This window comes from Phyllobates terribilis, unplaced genomic scaffold, assembly GCF_046119375.1.
Source record: "Phyllobates terribilis strain yellow unplaced genomic scaffold, ASM4611937v1 Scaffold_7__3_contigs__length_470593459, whole genome shotgun sequence".
Taxonomy (NCBI): Eukaryota; Metazoa; Chordata; class Amphibia; order Anura; family Dendrobatidae; genus Phyllobates; species Phyllobates terribilis.
Window position 1 is genome coordinate 139,677,921 of NW_027362767.1, and position 21,164 is coordinate 139,699,084.

The window sequence follows — 21,164 nt, forward strand, 5'->3', positions numbered from 1 at the left end:
CCTCCTCCTGTAGTATCAGCATTGTGCCTGCAGACCTCCTCCTGTAGTATCAGCATTGTGCCTGCAGACCTCCTCCTGTAGTATCAGCACTGTGTCTGCAGACCTCCTCCTGTAGTATCAGCACTGTGTCTGCAGACCTCCTCCTGTAGTATCAGCACTGTGCCTGCAGACCCCCTCCTGTAGTATCAGCACTGTGCCTGCAGACCTCCTTTTGTAGTATCAGCACTGTGTCTGCAGACCTCCTCCTGTAGTATCAGCACTGTGTCTGCAGACCTCCTCCTGTAGTATCAGCACTGTGTCTGCAGACCTCCTCCTGTAGTATCAGCACGGTGTCTGCAGACCTCCTCCTGTAGTATCAGCACGGTTTGCAGACCTCCTCCTGTAGTATCAGCACAGTGTCTGCAGACCTCCTCCTGTAGTATCAGCACAGTGTCTGCAGACCTCCTCCTGTAGTATCAGCACTGTCTGCAGACCTCCTCCTGTAGTATCAGCATTGTGCCTGCAGACCTCCTCCTGTAGTATCAGCACTGTGTCTGCAGACCTCCTCCTGTAGTATCAGCACTGTCTGCAGACCTCCTCCTGTAGTATCAGCATTGTGCCTGCAGACCTCCTCCTGTAGTATCAGCACTGTGTCTGCAGACCTCCTCCTGTAGTATCAGCACTGTGTCTGCAGACCTCCTCCTGTAGTATCAGCACTGTCTGCAGACCTCCTCCTGTAGTATCAGCACTGTGTCTGCAGACCTCCTACTGCAGTATCAGCACTGTGCCTGCAGACCTCCTCCTGTAGTATCAGCACTGTGTCTGCAGGCCTCCTCCTGTAGTATCAGCACTGTGTCTGCAGACCTCCACCTGTAGTATCAGCACTGCCTGCAAACCTCCTCCTGTAGTATCAGCACTGTGTCTGCAGGCCTCCTCCTGTAGTATCAGCACTGTGTCTGCAGACCTCCTCCTGTAGTATCAGGACTGTGTCTGCAGACCTCCTCCTGTATTAAAAGGACTGTGTCTGCAGACCTCCTCCTGTAGTATCAGCACTGTGTCTGCAGACCTCCTCCTGTATTAAAAGGACTGTGTCGGCAGACCTCCTCCTGTAGTATCAGCACTGTGTCTGCAGACCTCCTCCTGTAGTATCAGCACTGCCTGCAGACCTACTCCTGTAGTATCAGCACTGTGTCTGCAGACCTCCTCCTGTAGTATCAGCACTGTCTGCAGACCTCCTCCTGTAGTATCAGCATTGTGCCTGCAGACCTCCTCCTGTAGTATCAGCACTGTGTCTGCAGACCTCCTCCTGTAGTATCAGCACTGTGTCTGTAGACCTCCTCCTGTAGCATCAGCACTGTCTGCAGACCTCCTCCTGTAGTATCAGCATTGTGCCTGCAGACCTCCTCCTGTAGTATCAGCACTGTGTCTGCAAACCTCCTCCTGTAATATCAGCACTGTGTCTGCAAACCTCCTCCTGTAGTATCAGCACTGTGTCTGCAGACCTCCTCCTGTAGTATCAGCACTGTGTCTGCAGACCTCCTCCTGTATTAAAAGGACTGTGTCGGCAGACCTCCTCCTGTAGTATCAGCACTGTGTCTACAGACCTCCTCCTGTAGTATCAGCACTGCCTGCAGACCTCCTCCTGTAGTATCAGCACTGTGTCTGCAGACCTCCTCCTGTAGTATCAGCACTGTGTCTGCAGACCTCCTCCTGTAGTATCAGCACTGTGCCTGCAGACCCCCTCCTGTAGTATCAGCACTGTGCCTGCAGACCTCCTTTTGTAGTATCAGCACTGTGTCTGCAGACCTCCTCCTGTAGTATCAGCACTGTGTCTGCAGACCTCCTCCTGTAGTATCAGCACTGTGTCTGCAGACCTCCTCCTGTAGTATCAGCACGGTGTCTGCAGACCTCCTCCTGTAGTATCAGCACGGTTTGCAGACCTCCTCCTGTAGTATCAGCACGGTGTCTGCAGACCTCCTCCTGTAGTATCAGCACAGTGTCTGCAGACCTCCTCCTGTAGTATCAGCACTGTGTCTGCAGACCTCCTCCTGTAGTATCAGCACTGTCTGCAGACCTCCTCCTGTAGTATCAGCATTGTGCCTGCAGACCTCCTCCTGTAGTATCAGCACTGTGTCTGCAGACCTCCTCCTGTAGTATCAGCACTGTCTGCAGACCTCCTCCTGTAGTATCAGCATTGTGCCTGCAGACCTCCTCCTGTAGTATCAGCACTGTGTCTGCAGACCTCCTCCTGTAGTATCAGCACTGCCTGCAGACCTACTCCTGTAGTATCAGCACTGTGTCTGCAGACCTCCTCCTGTAGTATCAACACTGTCTGCAGACCTCCTCCTGTAGTATCAGCATTGTGCCTGCAGACCTCCTCCTGTAGTATCAGCACTGTGTCTGCAGACCTCCTCCTGTAGTATCAGCACTGTGTCTGCAGACCTCCTCCTGTAGCATCAGCACTGTCTGCAGACCTCCTCCTGTAGTATCAGCATTGTGCCTGCAGACCTCCTCCTGTAGTATCAGCACTGTGTCTGCAAACCTCCTCCTGTAATATCAGCACTGTGTCTGCAGACCTCCTCCTGTAGTATCAGCACTGTGTCTGCAGACCTCCTCCTGTAGTATCAGCACTGTGTCTGCAGACCTCCTCCTGTATTAAAAGGACTGTGTCGGCAGACCTCCTCCTGTAGTATCAGCACTGTGTCTACAGACCTCCTCCTGTAGTATCAGCACTGCCTGCAGACCTACTCCTGTAGTATCAGCACTGTGTCTGCAGACCTCCTCCTGTAGTATCAGCACTGTCTGCAGACCTCCTCCTGTAGTATCAGCATTGTGCCTGCAGACCTCCTCCTGTAGTATCAGCACTGTGTCTGCAGACCTCCTCCTGTAGTATCAGCACTGTGTCTGCAGACCTCCTCCTGTAGTATCAGCACTGTGTCTGCAGACCTCCTCCTGTAGTATCAGCACTGTGTCTGCAGACCTCCTCCTGTAGTATCAGCACTGTGTCTGCAGACCTCCTCCTGTATTAAAAGGACTGTGTCGGCAGACCTCCTCCTGTATTAAAAGGACTGTGCCGGCAGACCTCCTCCTGTAGTATCAGCACTGTGTCTGCAGACCTCCTCCTGTAGTATCAGCACTGCCTGCAGACCTACTCCTGTAGTATCAGCACTGTGTCTGCAGACCTCCTCCTGTAGTATCAGCACTGTCTGCAGACCTCCTCCTGTAGTATCAGCATTGTGCCTGCAGACCTCCTCCTGTAGTATCAGCACTGTGTCTGCAGACCTCCTCCTGTAGTATCAGCACTGTGTCTGCAGACCTCCTCCTGTAGTATCAGCACTGTGTCTGCAGACCTCCTCCTGTAGTATCAGCACTGTGCCTGCAGACCTCCTCCTGTAGTATCAGCACTGTGCCTGCAGACCTCCTTTTGTAGTATCAGCACTGTGTCTGCAGACCTCCTCCTGTAGTATCAGCACTGTGTCTGCAGACCTCCTCCTGTAGTATCAGCACTGTGTCTGTGTGGCACCCTGCTACCACAGGTACCACAGGACCCAAAAGGGTGCATGGATGGACTTCTCCACAAGAGGCCCTCACTACAGACAGACACCTCCACCCTTCCACCTCAGACCACCAGAGGGAGCCCTGTTAGGAATATATATATGAAGGGTGGAGTTAGGCAGTGAGTTTTTAGTCAGAGAGCAGTCTGAGAGCAGCATGTGAGCTACTGTGTGTGTTGAGGGCCCCGAGTGTGGCCGGGGCAAGAGGAGAGAGGAGTTGAGGGGGCAGAGGAGCATCACAGGCTCACCCCAAGATACAATCCGGACACCGGGTCCCCGCCTACAGGGTTCTCTACACCCAGTAGGGACAACCTGCATACCAGGAGGCTTCCAGACCCCTGGTCATCCTGAAGTGACCATCAGTAACAGGACTAGGAACCATGAAGGCCCCGGCGTCCAGGGATAGTGGTTGCCAAGGAAAAGTCCTACTACCAAGCGGTCAGGTGAGAGAGCAACACAACATAGAAGCTAGGCCAAGTTCCAGGCGGGCCAGAAGCTTAGAGAGGGGAAGAAACGGATCAGGAGGCCTTATACCCGCTCACTGGGGAGAGTACTGAAGTCCACCCTTCCTAGCAAGTACCCTTGACCATACCTGCCGTTACACCAGTAAAGGTACTGAAGCGAATCCCCTGTGTGTGTCCGTCATTCCCCCTGATCCGACCGGGCCATCTCTCACCTGCATCCCATCTATCAACTCTGCCCCGGGGGCCCGCTCCGCCTGTGGGGAGCAGAAATGTGGCACCCTGCTACCACAGGTACCACAGGACCCAAAAGGGTGCATGGACGGACTTCTCCACAAGAGGCCCTCATTACATGCAGACACCTCCACCCTTCCACCTCAGACCACCATAGGGAGCCCTATTAGGGATATATATATGGAGGGTGGAGTCAGGCAGTTCAGTCAGTAGTTCAGACAGAGAGGAAGTCTGAGAGTGTGCTGGCGCTGAGACCAGTGAAGGGGCAGCACGTCTGCTGCTGTGTTCTGAGGGCCCCGAGTGTGGCCGGAGGCAAAGAGGAGAGGAGAAAGGAGTTAAGGGGGCAGAGGAGAATCACAGGCTCACCCCAGAATACATAATCCGGACACCGGGTCCGCGCCTACAGGGTCCTCTATACCCAGTAGGGGCAACCAGCATACCAGGAGGCTTCCAGACCCCTGGTCATCCTGAAGCTACCAGCAATAACAGGACTAGGAACCACGAAGGCCCCTGCGTCCAGGGATAGTGGTTGCCAAAGAAAGGTCCTACTACCAAGCGGTCAGGTGAGAGAGCAACACAACACAGAAGCTAGGCCAAGTTCCAGGCTGGCTAGAAGCTTAGAGAGAGGGAGACACGGATCAGGAGGAATATACCCGCTCACTGGGGAGAAGTCCTGAAGTGCACCCTTCCTAGCAAGTACCCTGGACCATACCTGCCATTACACCAGTAAAGGTACTGAAGCGAACCCCCCTGTGTACGTGTCCGTCATTCCCCTTGACCTCTCCATCTCTCACCTGCATCCCTTTCATCAACTCTGCCCAGGGGGTCTGCTCTGCCTGTGGGGAGCAGGAACATCCCAGCTGCCATTTCATCACCCCCGGAGGTCTGCAGCAGCGCCGGTAACCATTACCGGAAACCACAGGTGGCGTCACGAAACAAACCATACACTAAAAATTCCTTTTTCAAGAGTGACCCTAGAGTACGGGCCCGGGAGCCGACTGCCGTGACATCCTAAGCAAGGTAAAAGGCCCGGGTACCGAGTCCCCTATATCCCCCTGGGTGACACATCTCTCTTCCTGGCGTCGCGAACAGGATTTCGTGCCCGTTGCCACCGGGTAATGTGTGCCGTAACTGAATTGTGTTTAAACTGTGGTGAACATCGCCGCCATTACCGCGCCGCCGCACGGGAAGAAGAGGGGCGTAACCGCGGGAACCAGAGAGGAGTGACTGCTGGTAGCGCGCGAAGCCCAAGCCCCGCCTCGCGCCTCGACGCCGAACCAGGAAGCGTCAGGTCCTGGAAAGAGACCGTCACCTGCGGAGCTGCGGCCTACCCAAAAAAGAAAGAGGAGGTAGGCTACGGTTTACTAGGGGGGCACAACCATGGCCAATGACCAGCAAAACGCCGGAGCACCAGTTAACGCTCCCGATGTTCAACTCGCGCCCGGCGCTGCTCAGGCCAGAGCGGCCGCCCCACCAGCAGGGGTCGTGACTCAGTTAATACCCATGGCCCTGCCGTACATCCCCGGAGCAAAATGGCTTCTCCAGTATAACGGAAAACCAGACACCCTGTCTGGATTGAAAAGGAAAATATGCGGTGTACTGGATATGTACTCAGTGACTAGTAAGCAGAGAGCCGCTGTTGTGCTGGGGCAATTGACTGGTGCCGCAGAGAGGGAAGTTGAAACCTGGCCAGCCCCAGACCAGGAATCAGTATCCATTATATTTAAGAGACTGCAAACTGTCTTTGAAAACCGCACTGAGACAGATCTCTGGATGAGGTTCTACCACTGTATCCAGAAACCTGAGGACAGTATCCGGGACTATGCCTGGCGTTTACAAGAGGCTCTGCGGGCCCTGAAACGGGTTAGTCCAGCCAGCATAAAAGATGAGAACAAAATGCTGACAGAGCAATTCATCCGGGGGGTTGAGGTCCCAGGAGGAGAGCAGAACCGTACAGTGGTGGTCCTGAGATCATCCAAATGCCACCTTTGACGCCCTGAAGGACATGGCTATTAAGGGTCAGCAGCCCCTGGAACCATCAGATACTGCTATCCAGCGATACCATGGTGGGGCCACCCCAGAGCCCGCAGCACCCACTGCTTCTTCATTAACGGCTAAAACAAAGATGCAAACAGTGCCCCCTAACGAGCTGGACAGCCTGTGCTCTGAAGTGCGTCAGCTAAGTAAAACCCTGGCCACTGTCCTGAGCATCCTGCAGCTACAGACGGAGCCCGAGCCGGAAGGAAGGATCCTACTCGCCGACTGTCCTGAGGATGTCCCCTGGATGAGGAGAAGAAGAAGGACAACGCCACCCCGTGGAAGGACCAACATCGCCCTCCAGGAGACTTCATCTGGTACCGTTGCCACAAGGCAGGCCACACACCGCGCGGAACTGTCCTTTAAACGGGCAAACCCTGGGGCCAAGGGCCGACACCCAGGAGTAGATCAATCAGGCCCATCAAGCTGGTACGACCGGTTTGTAGGAGGAAGGCCTTTCCTGTCCATCGTGCTGGACGGTATAGCAACACCTGCATTACTGGACACCGGCTCACAGGTAACCATCATACCTGATGTCCTCTACAAAAGGTATTGGTCCATAGATGAACTCCACCCACCAGCCCCGAACCTCTCTGTGTATGCCTCTAACGGCCTTCCTCTTAACCTAGTAGGGGTTAAGGACGTGATAGTGAAGGTGGGGAGAGTAGAACTATAAGACCAAGGACTAATTGTCATAGAATCTAACCCTGGTGATACCAATCCATATATGATACTTAGTACAAATATTGTTGGTAACTGTTTGGGAGAAGTGTTGTTTTTACTCCAACAGATTGCTGACACTGCCAAACGATGGCAGAGGACGGTGCTCCAGAAAGAAATTCGAGCCCTCCTGTACCAGCAACAGGTAAAGCTAACAGGTGGTGAGATTGGTAATGTACGGGTGACAGACCCGATACCCATTGTGATTCCCCCGATGAGTGAAATGCTGATTTGGTGTAGGGCAGCAATAGGTCTCAAGGGACAGAACTACCAGGCGGTAGTGCAGCCCATTAGCTCAGAGCACAGACCTACACTACTAACTGCTAGAGGGGTAGTTGATGTACGCAATGGAAGGGTACCTGTACATCTCCTAAATCGTGGGGAGGAGAAAGTAAAGTTGCCAAGATACACCACTGTTGCCAGACTGTATACTGTGAATAATGATGCCATACACACAGCGGAATCCTTGACCCCACCAGACACAGTGGAGGACAATGACTCCGAAGCTCAGCTGGAGGATTGGTGTCAACAGCTCCATGTTGGAACTGACGCCACTCCTGTCCATCAAAAACACGGTGTCTACAGAGTGGTTCAGGAATATGAACAAGTGTTTAGTAATCACCCACTTGATTTTGGAAGGGTTAAAAGGGGTACAACACCACATACCCACCGATAACCATCCACCCATTAAGGAGCGTTACAGACACGTACCACAAGAACATTACCAAAACGCCAAGGAAATGTTGCATGACATGAAAAAGGCAGGGGTAGTAAGGGATAGCTGTAGCCCCTGGGCAGCTCCAAAGGTTCTGGTCCGAAAGAAGGAGGGTAGCATGAGGATGTGTGTAGATTATAGACAAATTAATCGAATAACACATAAAGATGCATACCCTTTGCCCGTATAGAGGAATCCCTGGCTGCACTAAAATCTGCCAATTACTTCTCCACATTGGATCTCACTAGTGGGTACTGGCAAGTTTCTGTTGCTGAGGAAGACCGAGAGAAGACAGCCTTCACCACTCCAATGGGATTATGCGAGTTCAACAGTATGCCGTTTGGGCTCTGCAACGCCCCCAGGACGTTCCAGAGGTTGATGGAGTGTTGCTTAGGACACCGGAACTTTGAGACAGTGCTGCTGTACCTGGATGATGTTATCGTGTACTCGAGGACGTATGAAGACCATCTAAAGCACCTGGCGGAGGTATTTGAGGCATTGTCCCGGTATGGGATGAAACTAAAACCTTCCAAGTGCCACCTGCTCAAACAGAAGGCTCAGTACCTGCGACACGTAGTCAGCTCAGAGGGAGTAGCACCAGACACGGAGAAGGTCACTGCCATCCAGAAGTGGCCTGAACCGAGAAACATTAAGGAAGTACATCAGTTTCTGGGACTGGTCGGGTACTACAGGAGGTTCATAAAGGATTACACCAAAAAGGCAGCACCTTTACAAGATCTCCTGGTAGGACAGTCCAAGAGAGGTAAAAGTCCCCCATTCCATTGGGGTAAGGAACAGGCTGAATCCTTTGCAGAAATGAAGGAAGTCCTAACTGGTGAAGAAATCCTGGCTTACCCTGACTACAGAGAGCCTTTCCTGTTGTACACTGACGCCAGCAACGAGGGACTGGGAGCGGTGTTGTCCCAGGAGCAAAACGGCAGAGAGAAGGTAATTGCCTATGCCAGTAGGAAGCTTTGCCCTACTGAGAGGAACCCGGAGAATTACAGTTCCTTCAAGCTGGAGTTCCTGGCCTTGGTCTGTGCTATCACTGAAAGATTCAAGCATTACCTAGCCTCAACTAAGTTCACAGCCTTTACCGACAATAATCCCTTGACTCACATGGAGACAGCCAGGTTGGGAGCCATGGAACAGCGTTGGGTGGCAAGACTGTCGAATTATCAGTTCACAATCAAGTACCGGGCAGGTCACAAGAACACCAATGCTGATGCCCTGTCAAGAATGCCCCACCAGTCGGACACCGAGGATGAAGTGGATGATCTTGAAGAAATTGAACTACCTGCTATCCACAGAAGCGGAATGGTCCACGAGCAACACGCCTCCAGAAGACGTCATGGTAAGACGTTAAATCCTCTACCTCATCACAGCTGGAAGGAGACCCAGGACAGTCACCCGGTTGTCAGCCTCATCAAAAGACTGATAACCCAAGAAGGTTCTCACCTGGAGAAGGATGCTCCCCCACAAGCCAAACACCTGTGGAATGAGAGAAGCCGGCTGTTCATCTACAGAGAGAAGCTGTGCCGAAGGTATGTCAACCCCAAGACCCATGAAATGGTGTGGCAGATTGTTGTACCTAGGACAGATATCCAGATGGTGTTAGAGGCCTACCACGACCAGGCAGGTCATTTTGGCTGGAAGAAGCTGGAAACTCTGCTGAAGGACCGGTTCTTTTGGGTTGGAATGCGGAGTTCCATAGAAAGGTGGTGCCTGAATTGTGGGCCCTGTAGCCTCAGAAGGAAAGACTACAGCAGCCAGAAAGCACCCTTGCAGTCTATCAAAACTACCCAACCCCTGGAGATTGTCGCTCTGGATCACGTCAAACTGTCACCCAGCAGATCAGGCTATTCCTATGCCCTGACCATGGTGGATCACTATTCCCAGTTCCAGGTGGTAGCCCCTGTCAAGGATCTGACAGCAGAAACTGCAGCAAGAACGTTCCAAGACTACTTCTGCAGACCCCATGGATATCCGGACAAGGTGCTCACAGATCAAGGCCCTGCTTTCGAAGCCGAGCTATTCAAGGAATTCTGCCACCTGTATGGATGCAAGAAGATCCGGACTACGACATATCATCCGCAAGCCAACGGTATGTGCGAGAAAATGAAAAACATCGTTATAGACCTGTTGAAAACCCTACCTTTGGAAGAAAGGAACCAGTGGCCAGATAAGCTACCTGACCTAGTGGACCTGTATAACCACATACCTGTGAGTTCTACTAATTGTACCCCAGCGTACCTCATGAGAGCAAGACCTGGAAAATTGCAAATGGACCTGAAGCTCGGAATGGTAGAACCTGCTGCAGATACGTCCACTGCAGACTGGGACACAAGTCGGCAAGAGCAGTACAGGAAGGTACAGGCCTGTGTCGAAGACAGTCTAAACAAGGTGAGGGAAAGACAAGAACATCAGTATAACAAGAACCCACCAGCAGAACCCTTGGCACCCGGAGAGATAGTGCTAAAGCGGAAAAGAAGAGGTCACAAGCTCGATGACCAGTGGGAAAGAGAGCCCTACACAGTGTTAAATTCCAAATTCGACAACACCAAAACTTGCCTGATCAGCAAGGATGGAGGTAAGACAACCGCAACAGTCTCAAGAGACCACTTGAAATTGTGCCCAGGTCTACTGAAGACACCGGAGGAAGAAGCACCTCTTGTAATACCGGAGAAACCCAAGGAAGATGTGCTTCATACAGTTCTAGGAGACTTCCCTGCGGACTGGCCTCAACTTGATGGAGCAGTTATTATACCAGTAATACACTTCTGTCAACCACCAGAAGAGCCTCCACCACAAGAAGAACCTGTGAGCGCCCTAGAAGAGCCTGCTCAGGAACAGGAAGATTCCCCAGTAAGAGGAGGATCACTCATTGGAGCAGAGCCTGAAGGCCCAGTAAACAGTGTACTTGCCAGTCCCATAGAGAGATTGAGGCAGTTTTATAATCTACCCCCACGTAGATCTGATAGGTTAACAGAGAGTGCATGCACAGACACCAGTATCACCCCAGTGCTACAAAAGTCCACACGCAGCACACAAGGCCAAATCCCTGCCAGGTATAGGGAATAAATACAAAACACCTACCGTGTAAATAGTTACCCAGTTGGGTATTGCCTACTGTTATTTATTGTGTGAACTGAAAATAATGTGTTCATTTAGTTACCCGTAAGGGTATAGAGACTGTAGGTTATGGACGGTGAATAACTGAAAAACTTTCTGTTGTACATAGTTGCACTTATCAAAGTGCCCCCTTATTTGTTTCATAAAAAGAGACCACAGAACAAAAACCCGTTTGGCGTGGCCGAAGATGTGGTTCAAGACATGGATCACTTATGCCCTGTAGCCACGCCTAGGGCCTACGTTGAGGGTTTTCAGGCGGGTCCCTCATGCTACTCTTGTTACACCTTCGTCAGTGAAATGGACACCTGGTGACGGGACTTACTGTAACATTGTTATTGTTACTTTTTGTTACCTGTTTAAAATACTTCAGTCTAGGAGTACTCAATTGTACTAGGGGGGGATGTGGCACCCTGCTACCACAAGTACCACAGGACCCAAAAGGGTGCATGGATGGACTTCTCTACAAGAGGCCCTCACTACAAACAGACACCTCCACCCTTCCACCTCAGACCACCAGAGGGAGCCCTGTTAGGGATATATATATGGAGGGTGGAGTTAGGCAGTGAGTTTTTAGTCTGAGAGCAGCACGTGAGCTGCTGTGTGTGTTGAGGGCCCCGAGTGCGGCCGAGGCAAGAGGAGAGAGGAGTTTAGGGGGCAGAGGAGCATCACAGGCTCACCCCAAGACACAATCCGGACACATGTTTATTTCTGTTAATGTTGATGATTATGGCTTACAGCCAATGAAAACACAAAGGGAATTATATCAGTAAATTAAAATAATTAGCAACAAACACCTGCAAAGGCTTCCTAAGCATTTAAAAAGGTCCCTTAGTTTGTTTCAGTAGGCTTCATGACCATGGGGAAGACTGCTGACTTGACAGATGTCCAGAAGGCAGTCATTGACACACTCCACAAGGTCCCAGAGTCTGTAGGAAGAGTGGAGAGGCCACAATCCAAGCTGCTTGAGGTCTAGTGTGAAGTTTCCACAATCAGTGATGGTTTGAGGAGCCATGTCATCTGCTGGTGTAGGTCCACTGTGTTTTATCAAGAAAAAAGTCAGTGCAGACGTCTACCAGGAAATTTTTGAGCAGTTCATGCTTCTCTCTGCCGATAAGATTTTCGGAGATGGAGATTTCATTCTCCAGCAGGACTTGGCCCCTGTCCACACTGCCAAAAGTACCAATACCTTGTGTAAACACAACAGTATCACTGTGCTTGATTGGCAGCAAACTCGCCTGACCTTAACCCCATAGAGAATCTATTATAGAGAATCTATGGGGTATTGTCAAGAGGAAGATGAGAGACACCAGACCCAACAATGCAGACGAGCTGAAGGCTGCTATCAAAGCCACCTGGGCTTCCATAACACCTCAGCAGTGCCACAGGCTGATCCCTCCATGCCGCATTGATGCAGTAATTGATGCAGAAGGAGCCCCGACCAAGTATTGAGGACATTTACTGAACAGACATTTCAGTAGGACATTTCGGATTTTAAAAACATTTTTCAAGCTGTTGTTATAAAGTATTCTAATTTACTGAGATAATGACTGTTGTGTTTTCATTGACTGTAAGCCATAATGATCAATATTAACAGAAATAAACACCTGAAATAGATCACTCTGTTTGCGTGGCGCCCCTGAGGGTTCAGTCGCCACAGAGGTACTGCACCTCACCCAGAGGTGTGGTATCCCCTTCTCTCAGGTAAGGAGGGAGTGCTGCACGGAACCCCAACACCCGCATTCAACACTACACTGCTCCAGGCCGGCTGGAGGGGCAACATGCAGAGTGCAGCTGCTGAGCCCTGACCCTGGCTGGAGTGGGGGGAATCCAAAGGTAGGGGGAACCAGTAGTGGGTGTAGGTGAGGAAGTAGTTAGAGGGAGCACTTTAGTAGGAGTATAAATTGGGAAGCCATCTTAGGGTGGCAGTTCAATTTGGTTCTAGGGAGCTGTTCAGAAGAACAGCTCGGGACAGTTCAGAAGAACAGTCCGGGAGCAGAGTCTCATTAGGAGATCTGCTCCACACGTAGGGCCAGGTCAGAAGGCCCCGGAGGGGAGCAGGGAGTAGGCTCCGTTCTAAGAAAGGATCCCAGGGGGTACGGCGCGTGCAGGACGGCACCCGTACGCCCCGCATCTGTCAGAGGACAGAGGGATCGCAGCCGCATTCTAGTCCCCTGAGGGTCAAGCAAGTCTGTGTAACTCCGACGGACAAGAGAGACTTCAGAGCACCCGAACAGGACTGAGAGTGGGCAGCACAGAGCAGGAGGGAGAAAGACCAGTGTGAAGACGGTCAAAATAGGAACACGAGAAGGTGGGGTTCTGCCAGGTATTCCCAAGCTGTCTGAGGAAGGATTGAACTCCTGCCCGGTGAACGCAGCGCGACGCGGGAGGCCTTCACCTGTACAGTGCACCTGTGGACTGTCTGAAGAATTGTGAGTAAAATCTTGGATGACTGCACTGTACTGCCTCCGTCCATTCTTTCATTGGCGCCATTTTTCCCCCTGCACTACAACTCCCAGCGCAACCCACGCTCTCCCACTACCCTGCCCTGAGGCCTGCTCCACCTGTGGGGAGCCGTCCCATCATAGCTGCCCTAACATCTGCCTCAGAGGACTGTTGCAGCGCTGGTGATCCTCACCAGACACCACAGGTGGCGTCACAAACTTTCTAAAAATAAAACCCCCCTTTTGCACTGACCGCCCTGGGTCATGGACCGGGCCAGCCACCGTGATATTCCCCGCCAACCGGCGTCCAGAGGCCCGGCTGCCGAGTACCCCACGGCCCTGGGGGCGCGTCATTTGTAATGACTCTATATAATATATGAGTTTCACTTATTGTATTGAAGAACTGAAATAATTTAACTTTTTGATGATATTCTAATTTAGTGAGATGCACCTGTATATGTCAGGGAGCATTATGAGGTTAAGGCCAAGTCCCACACCATCATTAAAATGCACTAAAGGGACTGAAATGATGGACCGATTTATTACCTATTTTGTTTTTTTTGTTTAGTTTTAGTGTTTTTATACAGCTTTTTTTTTATTATTTGTGACAAATTCTTCTTTTAATTTAGGCTTTTTTTTATTATTTCATGTGTTTGCTTCTTTTTTTTCTATATGGTTTGTTGCTGTGAGAGGGATTTGGGCTTTCCGGATGTTTTCAGCTGATTTTTCACTTGTGACTTTTTTTTTTTTTAAAGTCAGTATAGTTTGCAAAAATGTATTCCGTCCCTGATTTTTTTTTGGGGGGGGAGGGGTGGGGGCACATCTCACTCAAATGATTAAGGTTTCAGGAAGAATTTTCAATTTGATGCATTTTTGCAACTTTTTGTTGGTGCTAAAAAGTAGCAGAAACTGTTCTGGCGGTCAGGAGAGCGTAGGGTACGGGGTTTCGGGTTCAGTGACTGCGGCTTGTCCTTTATTCCTGACTCTATACACATCTAGGCCATGTTCACACCTTCAGTATTTGGTCAGTATTTTACCTCAGTATTTGTAAGCCAAAACCAAGGAGTGCGTGAATATTGCAGAAGTGGTGATGAGTTTCTATTATACTTTTCCTTTGATTGTTCCTGGTTTTGGCTTACAAATACTGATGTAAAATACTGACCAAATACTGAAGGTGTGAACGTGGCCTAACAGAGAGATGAACGTCTTCTATGAAAGCCGTGCAGCTTCAGAAAACAGTGTAAGGAAGGGAGGGTGGGGCGCCATTGGTTTGCAGCGACCTTTACTTCCTTTCTAGCGTCTTGCATGCTGCCTTACACTCCCCTCCTATGTCTCCCACCATAAATATGAAGGCTCGGTCTATCATGGAGGTTTACTTTCATGGGAAGGAGCAGGATGGTTTATCTCCGGCACAAGCTTTGCCAGATCCTGTTTTTCCTGCTGTCTGGGCACAGTTCACATTAGACCATGGACTTACAAACATTAATCTAAGTAAACAAGTAGAAGAGTAAGTGTCATCTCACCGCCCAGCGGTCTGCAGGACTTCGCTGCTGCTCCTCTCCCGGCTCCCAGCTCTTTGATATCCAAAGTAAAAGGATTCTTTCCAATCTCCGGGTCAGCGTAAGATTAAAGACGTGAAATGTTTCCTTAGAATCCCATTAATACCCTCGTCCCTCCGTGCCCCTATATACATATAGGATCGGCCGCATGTTTCCACTCCAGCCCCTGTTTAAGTATAAAGTAACTCAGCCTGTGTTCGTGTAGTGTGGAGGAGGAAAGAGAGGAGGAGTGATCGCCCTCCATCCTCATTACCCTGTACATGTGTGTGCAGAGCGAGATGCTCACACTTATCAGCTAAATCCAGCACATCAGAGGCGTAGCTAGGGGTTTGGTTCACGGGGAGGGAGCCAAACTTCTTAGTGGGCCCCTAACCATGTAAACCTGATTAGAACTATAGTGGCGCACCCAGATGGTGGATGTAGGAGAACCTCAGCAGATGACCGCGCTGTTACTGAAAATAATCTCTATACAAAGACCAGCACTGCTATTAGAACATATAGAAATTACAGCACTGTTATAGATAGTGGCTTACAGCTGACATTCTTTCTGATGGAATAGTTAATAATAATAATCTTTTTATTTATATAGCGCCAACATATTCCGCAGCGTTTTACAATTCAGACAATTTACAGACATTATTGGCACTGTCCCCATTGGGGTTCACAATCTACATTCCCTATCAGTATGTCTTTGGAGAATAGTTCACTTTTCCTGACTTTTCCATCTGGCCCAGACCGACATGACAACTTCTCCAGCCAGGACTCGTCTGCAGAGATTACAACAAAAACACATCTGACTTCTCACATATCCAGCACCGTCGCCATCTATCCCCAACCGGCACAAACGCCTCATTCTGCTGATACCCCAATACTGAGCCTCTGCTGCCGTATATGTGCCTATTACTGCACCTGCTGTGCGGTACTGTGTGCCCTCTAGATGGTAAAACAAACCTCTACAATATTTATTTATGTAGCACTAACATATTCTGCAGCACCTTACAATTAAGATGCCTCTTTAAATAGCCTCCATATAGTATAATGTACCCCATAGTCCTCTATATAGTATACTGCACTCCCCATAGTCCTCTATATAGTATACTGCACTCCCCATAGTCCTCTATATAGTATAATACACCCCCAATAGTCCTCCATATAGTATAATGCACTCCCCATAGTCCTCGATATAGTATAATGCACTCCCCATAGTCCTCTATATAGTATAATACACTCCCCATAGTCCTCCATATAGTATAATGCACTCCCCATAGTCCTCCATATAGTATAATGCACTCCCCATAATCCTCCATATAGTATAATGCACTCCCCATAGTCCTCCATATAGTATAATGCACTCCCCATAGTCCTCCATATAGTATAATGCATTCCCCATAGTCCTCTATATAGCATAATGCACTCCCCATAGTCCTCCATATAGTATACTGCTCTCCCCATAGTCCTCTATATAGCATAATGCACTCCCCATGGTCCTCCATATAGTATAATACACTCCCCATAGTCCTCCATATAGTATAATGTACCCCACAGTCCTCGATATAGTATACTGCACTCCCCATAGTCCTCCATATAGTATAATACACTCCCCATAGTCCTCCATATAGTATAATGCATTCCCCATAGTCCTCTATATAGCATAATGCACTCCCCATAGTCCTCCATATAGTATAATGCACTCCCCATAGTCCTCCATATAGTATAATGCACCCCATAGTCCTCCATATAGTATAATGCACTCCCCATAATCCTCCATATAGTATAATGCACTCCCCATAGTCCTCCATATAGTATAATGCACTCCCCATAGTCCTCCATATAGTATAATGCATTCCCCATAGTCCTCTATATAGCATAATGCACTCCCCATAGTCCTCCATATAGTCTACTGCTCTTCCCATAGTTCTCCATTTAGTATACTGCATCCCATAGTCCTCCATATAGTATAATGCACTACCAATAGTCCTTCATATAGCTGTCACGGGTGTGTCAGAGGTGACAGACAGTTGCCCTGCAGTTGGTTGCAGGAGATCTCTACGTTTGGCATTACAGACATCTTCTTAGAGGCTGGCTGTCTCTTGGACCCAGCGGCTACCTCCCTCTGGATAATTAGCTCCTTGGCCTGCGTATATAAATACCTGGTGTGTCTGAGAGGGAGGTGCCGACGATATTCATTACTACTTGTGAGGCTTTAGCAAAAGCAGTACTTCGTTCTCTCTGGAGCTTGAGGCCGTGTCTGGAGTCATCTAAAGCTAAGCAATCCCCCCTCCTTGTTTGTCTACCCTTGTTGTCTATAGAGTTTAGTGAAGATCGACTAGTGCTCATCTCATCCCTTCCCTAGCCTTAGCCATACGCCAGGGAAAGTCAGGGTGAGGCACGCGTGTAGCGATTGGTGAAGAGCCAATATAGGGACGGTAGTTGAGACAGGGTAACACTAGACCAGACTTGGAGGTCTCCACTGCCCCCTTTCCCTAGTGTGTGGGTTCCCTTTCCTTCTTCCCTCTGTATTGCACTTAGTCTTTGTTACACGCACTCCGCTAGGTTCAGATAGGAGCGAGACAGGTTACATGAATTCTTTGGAACCCTGGGGGACCCGTTACTCAGGGCGACCATAGACCATGTGCTGCAGCTTCTCTCAGGCACACAGGGGTATTGACCCTCAGGCACAGACACGTAGGTTGTTTCTCTTGCTGACCAGACACACTTGACAAGAGTCCTCAAAAATGGTAGAACAGTAGCATTTAATAAGAAGCCGCATGGCCAGTGTAAGTTAAGTCTTATGAGCTACAGGCTCCAGTGACAAACAGTACAGTTTCCTTAGCAGCACAGCAGTTCACAGTCTTCCCAGTAGTACAGGACAGCACAGTTCTAATGCAAAGGCGCATTAATGAACACAGCATTCTTTATAGCACAGTGAGATGGAGGGGGGGGGGTTGCTGAGGGGGATGATCCCTGTGACACCATTTCTTCCAGTCCTTATCTTTCTGCCTGACAATACTCTGCACTGCTAGTTCAGGAACTCTACCTGACCTGTGCTTAGCTTCACTCCTGACTTGAATCCTTTTCACTTGCAAGGGCGCTTCTGTGAGATACAGAACACACACACCACCTTTCTCTTAGGCTCCAGCCAGACAGTAAACAACTTCACCATAATCCCTCTGGAGCTCTGCTAAACCACTCCCCTTCTCCTGTGACTGTGTTAACCCCTCTAGTTGCTGGATGCTTCTGGAGCACAACACTTCCCGTCTCATGTGCTTGTGTTACTTCTTATCGTTGCTGAATGCTTTTAACCCCTTACTGGCCTGGGGCGTTTTAGTATGCTCCAGGCCATCACCCCCGGTTCAGTGAGGGCTCCGGCGCTGAGCCCGCACTGAACCGGGCACATGTCAGCTTATTCTTACAGCTGGCATGTGCCCGCAACAGCCACGGGTGGAATCGCGATCCACCCGCAGCTGTTAACCAGTTAAATGCCGCTGTCAATCTCTGACAGCGGCATTTAACATCGCTGCGCCAGAAGAGCGGCATTAGCCCCTCCCATCGGTGACCCCATCACATGATCGCAGGTCACAGGTGTAGGCATGACAACCCGGGGTCTGCAGCAGACCCCTGTAGTTGTCATGTCTCGCTTGCTATGAGCGCCACCTAGTGGTTGACGCTCATAGCACATGAGCATTTCTGCTACACAGAGGCGATCTGCTCATTGCCTCTGTGTAGCAGAACCAATCAGATATCTGCAGCTTCTAGTCTCCTATGGAGACTATTGAAGCATGCAGAAAGTGGAGAAAAAATATTTTCAAAAATATGAAGAAGATAAAAAAAAATAAAAGTTTAAATCCCCCCCCTTTCGCCCCATTCAAAATAAAATAATAATAAAAAAACCCTACATGCACACATTTGGTATCGCCGCATTCAGAATCGCCCAATCTATCAATATAAAAAAAGAATTAATCTGATCAGTAAACGGCGTAACGAGAAAAAATTTCTAAACGCCAGAATTACGTTTTTTTTGGTCGTCGCATCATTCAAATAATATGCAATAATGGACGATCAAAACATCAGATCTATCCCAAAATGGTATCAATAAAAACGTCAGCCCGGCGCGCAAAAAATAAGCCCTCACCCGGCCCAAGATCCCGAATAACAGAGACGCTACGGGTCTCGGAAAATGGCGCCATTTATTTTTTTTTTAGTAAACTTTGGATTTTTTTTTCACCAATTAAATAAAAAAGAACCTAAACATGTTTGGTGTCTACAAACATGTAATGACCCTGAGAATAATAATGGCAGGTCAGTTTTAGCATTCAGTGAACGTGGTAAAAAAAAAAAAAAAAAACAACCGTGGAATTGCATTTTTTTTGCAATTTCACCGCACCGTAATTTTTTTCCAGTTTTCCAGTACACAATATGGTAAAACCAGTGATGGGGTTAAAAGTACAACTTGTCCCGCAAAAAATAAGCCCTCACACGGCCATATTGACCGAAAAATAAAAAGGCTATGTCTCTGGGAAGAAGGGGAGCAAAAAGGAAAGGAAAATGCTCCGGTCATTAAGGGGTTAAAGCAGCAGCACTACTTCTGCATGTCACACTCTGCAACAGCACTACTTCTGCATGTCACATCTTTCCCACACCTGGCATGACAATAGCATCATGCACTCCCCATACGCCTCCATATAGCATCATGCACTCCCCATAGGCCTCCATATAGTATAATGCACTCCCCACAGGCCTCCATATAGTATAATGCACTCTCCATAGTCCTCCATATAGTATAATGCACAGCCCATAGGCCTCCATATAGTATCATGCACTCCCCATACGCCTCCATACAGTATAATGCACTTTTCATAGTCCTCCATATAGTATAATGCACTCTTCATAGTCCTCCATATAGTATAATGCACTCCCCATAGGCCTCCATATAGTATCATGCACTCCCTATAGGCCTCTATATAGTATAATACACTCCCCATAGGCCTCTATATAGTATAATACACTCCCCATAGGCCTCCATATAGTATAATGCACACCTAATAGGCTTCTATATAGTATAATGCACTCCCCATAGTCCTCCATACAGTACTGTATAATGCACTCCCCATAGTCCTCCATATAGTATAATGCACACCTAATAGGCCTCTATATAGTATAATGCACTCCCCATAGTCCTCCATACAGTACTGTATAATGCACTCCCCATAGTCCTCCATATAGTATAATGCACACCTAATAGGCCTCTATATAGTATAATGCACTCCCCATAGTCCTCCATACAGTACTGTATAATGCACTCTCCATAAAAAAATACAATACTCATCTCTCCTTCTAATTCCCCCACTGCTCCGAGCACCCGCACATCTCAGCACAGCAGGCACCATGAAGTGACGTCATCTCGCCCGTTGTCAGTGTCTGCGTCAGTGACATCAGACGCAGAGGGGGAATGATGGGAGAGGAAGCGTGACGCTACATCTCTCATCATTGCTTTCTACTGTATCGGCATCCAGCTGATATAGTTGAACTTGCAATAACGGGCTGGAGCCCGGGCCTCCCCGCTCACGGACCCCACAGTGGTTGCGTGGTAGTGCAGGGAGATCGAGTCTCCCTGCTCTACCGCAGAGTGCAACTCTATCGGCGAAACATTGATACTGTTAACAGTAGCGTAGGTCCGGGTGGCTGCCTCCTCTGTCCCCCCCAAGGTAGCTACGCTACTGCACCACAATACAGGAAATCTGCTTTTACATTTGACCCCTTCCCAATGTGGGATGTAATAGTACGCCCTATGTCGGGTCCCCATGTATATTGTGAGCTTTGGTTCTGAGTCTGACAGATGCCGGCGGTGATACATTGCTGCTATCTGCCTATGGCCACGTTCACACTTTCAGTATTTGGTATTTTACATCAGTATATGTAAGCCAAAATCAGAGGAAAAGTATAACAGAAACACGTCACCACTTCTACAGTATTCACCCACTCCTGGTTTTGGCTTACAAATACTGATGTAAAATACTGACCAAATACTGAATGTGTGAACGTGGCCTATAACTGCAGCGACCGGCGCTTGCTCCAGTCTCTGCTGTAAAACCAGTTACATGCTCCTATCAGTTGCTGACAGCGGCATTTAGGGCTCATGTAGATGTCCGTGCAAATTGGTCCAATCCCTTACCACAATGCACGGACTGACCGCGGCTCTCCCGACCGGAGAGTGACCGCTTCATATATTTCTATGAGGTTGTCGCTAGGTCAGTCCGTGCATTGCGGTAAGAGAAGTGAAGTGATTGCCGATGCGGTCGTGCACAGGCTTCCATTGCCACATGCTGAAGGTC

The 21,164-nt window shown here is 49.3% G+C and overlaps 1 protein-coding gene across 1 annotated transcript in view; it reads right to left on the reverse strand.

The window, feature by feature from the left end:
* LOC141153976 (NACHT, LRR and PYD domains-containing protein 3-like) overlaps positions 1–15,155 on the reverse strand; it is a 93,665-nt gene extending 78,510 nt beyond the window's left edge. Inside the window, exon 1 of the mRNA XM_073639307.1 lies at positions 14,797–15,155. The gene's annotated coding sequence lies outside the window, so the exon portion shown is untranslated. The remainder of the gene's footprint in view (positions 1–14,796) is intronic.
* Between the last annotated feature and the right edge of the window lie 6,009 nt (positions 15,156–21,164).